Raw genomic sequence first — 3,694 nt, 5'->3', positions numbered from 1 at the left:
TGTGTTTCTGTATCAAGATAGGACTGTTTTCGGTTTTCACATTTATTGTTTTGTAGCTTGTAGTGTTCACGTTATTATTCTTTATTAAACATGTTAACACTAGCGCTGCGTTTTGTCCTCTCCTTCACCCAGGAAGAAGCGTCGAGATCACCCACCAAACTCGGACCAAGCAGCGTGGTAAGCCGGCAGCAGCAGCAGCAGCCAGCAGCAGCGATGTACTGAGGAATTGACTTGGAAGACGAACTGGACGGTAAGGCCCGGGTTAAGCTGGAGAGTATCGCCGCCTCGTGAAGAGCTGGAGGCAGCTAAAGCAGAGGCGGTGGTATGAGGAGGCACACGGAAGCGAGGCTGGAAGCCTGAGAGTCAGCCCAAAAATGTCTTGGGTGGGGATAAGGTAGTGTGGCGAAGTCAGTGGGACTGCCCACTTCCCATGCTTACCGTGGAGAGCGAGTACGGGCAGACACTGTGTTATGCGGAAAAGCGCACGTGTTCCTGTACGTGTGCTTAGCCAGTGCGGTCATTCCAGCTCCACGTATCGCGTGCTAGAGTGGGCATCGAGCAGGTCCATGAGCCGGCTCAACGTATCTTGGTTCTCCAAGTGTACGTTCTCCTCCGGGCCGGTGCTTATGAACCCAGCCTTACGCAGTGGTCCCCGGTTCGCAGCAAGCCAGAACACAAAGACAGAAACAATCACCCACAAACCAACAGTGCAAACAGGCTGCCTTAATATGGTTCCCAATCAGAGACAACGTAAAACACCTGCCTCTGATTGAGAACCATATCAGGCCAATTAGACAAACCTAAACAACRAAACACATAACATAGACTACACCCACCCAGCTCACGTCCTGGCCAACTAAACAAAGACTAAACAAAGGAAATAAGGTCAGGAACGTGACACTTCTCCGAAGGACCCATTGTTTCTATGATAAATAGTCGGGCAACAAGTAAGTGTTCAATAGTTTAATCCGTCCAAGTAGCAGCGGCAGAAACTTTAGTGGCACAACACGTTCCAACTCCATCCGTCATCTCTCACGTGAATCCCTCCTCACGTGCAGGTGATTCTGGGAACATTATTCTCCRAAAAAATGGCCCAACAAGATCTTTATGGCGATGCCATAATAAAAGTCACAGATTATAAACCATACATTTATGATTACAAAACATAGGCATTTTATTGCAAAAGAAGAGCTACAGTCGTCCCCCCTACAAAACAAAATGTTCCTGTTTCTATTACCTCAACAGAAGCAGCTAGACTGTGCTGGAGAAATAACTATCTACTTGGCAAAATGTAAACAACATATAAAAACAATACCAGTAACATACACATTACAACAATAATGAAATTGTATGCAAGAACAGCCCAAACTCTAGTGGMTTATGTGCTGTGTAGCCTTATTTAGAATGGTGAAGATATAGGAGATGTTGTACCCATTGTGACTATTAAAACCTACCCTAACCAAAAACCGTGGATAGATGGCAGAATTCGCACAAAACTGAAAGTGCGAACCACCGCATTTAACCATGGCAAGGTGACTGGGAGTATGGCAGAATACAAACAGTGTAGATATTCCCTCCGCAAGGCAATCAAACAGGCAAAACATCAGTACAGAGACAAAGTGGAGTCGCAATTCAATGGTTCAATCACGAGACGTATGTGGCAGGGTCTACATACAATCACAGTCTACAAAAGGAAAACTAGCCASGTCGCTGACGTCTTGCTTCCAGACAAGCTAAACACCGTCTTCGCCCACTTTGAGGATAACACAATGCCACCGATGCGGCCCGCTACCAAGGACTGTGGGATCTCCTTCTCCGTGGCCGAYGTGAGTAAGACATTTAAGCATGTTAACCCTCGCAAGGCTGCCGGCCCAGACGGCATCCCTAGCCGCGTCATCAGAGCATGTGCAGACCAGTTGGCTGGTGTGTTTACAGACATATTTAATCTCTCCCTACAGTCTGCTGTCCCAATATGCTTCAAGATGGCCACCATTGTTCCTGTACCCAAGAAAGCAAAGGTAATTGAACTAAATGACTATCGCYCCGTAGCACTCATTTCTGTCATCATGAAGTGCTTGGAGAGACTAGTGTCATGACTCTCCTTGCTGAGGATCAAAGGCCCATATCAGCTTGGTAAATAGCTGACAACAGCCAGACCCTCTTACCCACAGAAGAGGGGAAGGGGGGGTGGGCYGGTTTTGACACCTTAATACTCGGTTGTAAATTAGACAGGAGGTGAATCTCACCCTTTTCACGAAGGCCTGGGTCCAACAGAGATACCAGAAGAAGACCTTCAACACGTAAATACATGTATTACTTCTTACMCAAAAGAGTGGCAGTTTGGGGCAAGGTATTAGGGTTACTGTGAAAGTAGTTCCCAAAAGTATCCAAGTGTTACTTCTCTTTCTCTCTCGCTTTCCATCTCTCTCTTGAACTCTCCATCTTGTGTAACAAGTGTCATATTGTCTTAGTCCGCTAGGGATCTGTTGTCATCGTATTAAGTTTCAAACCAATAACCTATACCATGTGTGTSTGTAMCCCGTGTTATCATTTAGTGTGTTCGTAAATAAATCATCAAAATCAATTTGTGTGGTATGGAACGATCAGTAAGACTTGGGTTTGTGCAGATTCAAGAAGTATGCAACATTCAGAATGAGACTGATATGAGGTAATTGATTAATAGGTGACTGTTATCGATATACAGTTGAAGTCAGAAGTTTACATACACTTGAGGTTGGCGGTAGTAAGTAGTTACAACTCGCTTTTCAACCCACCTCCACAAATTTCTTGTTTAACTTCTAGTTCTCCCTATCCGCATCCGGGGCAACCCCGCCACAGTAAAAAAGCTGGTTAGCAATATAGTCTTGTGCGCTAGCATATGAGGCGTCACATAGTATTGATACTATGCAGTGCTAATTAAATAAATACATTAAAATCCTACATAGTGCTTAATGAGCATCCTTGATGATATACGATAACGACATCTTGTGAATTTGTCTTGGCGATCGGTGATATTAATTATTCTTGTGAAATGTGCTCTCTTCAGGAGTAAGACAACATATGATGTTAAATCATGCTTGTTAAGAGACCTAACTAATAACGTTTCTCCACTTCGTTACATACAGCACTCTACCACCTCTGTTTTTTAGCGGTCGCGAGCCGTTTTTAGGGGGTGCAGTCGTAGCTTTATCACTTGGAATTCTGTATCTAAATGAAAAGGATCTAACAAGTGAGGCGCGCTCTTGGTGTGTGGTATAATGATTCAGACGTTATTACTCTAGAATTAATACAACGTTCATAACCGCACTGCACAGTCTGTATATACACTCTCTTATGTTGTAGATGGCTTCTTGGCTGTTGTTAATCAATATCAGTTTCAATATTTAATGTGTTTTTTAGAAAAAGTGCATTTTTCAGGTGGTGGTTATCAAGGCCTGATCCATAAAGCTTGTTACCAATTTGCAGCCACATTTTGCAACAAAGTTTAGGCTCACACAAGGAGTCGGAGCTCGTGTAGATTGAGACTTACCCAGACGAGCAACGTGTATGTACTAATATAATGCATCAGTGTAAACATTCTTAAAAATAGCATGCAGCAGCGGTGACAAGCATTGTACAGAATACCAGCAAAAGTGCTTGTGAATCCAGACAGAGTATTTTGCACATTTTGCTAAGATCGCTCTTTGTACAGCGA

This window comes from Salvelinus sp. IW2-2015, linkage group LG20 (assembly GCF_002910315.2).
Source record: "Salvelinus sp. IW2-2015 linkage group LG20, ASM291031v2, whole genome shotgun sequence".
Taxonomy (NCBI): domain Eukaryota; kingdom Metazoa; phylum Chordata; class Actinopteri; order Salmoniformes; family Salmonidae; genus Salvelinus; species Salvelinus sp. IW2-2015.
This window is presented reverse-complemented; position numbering follows the sequence as displayed.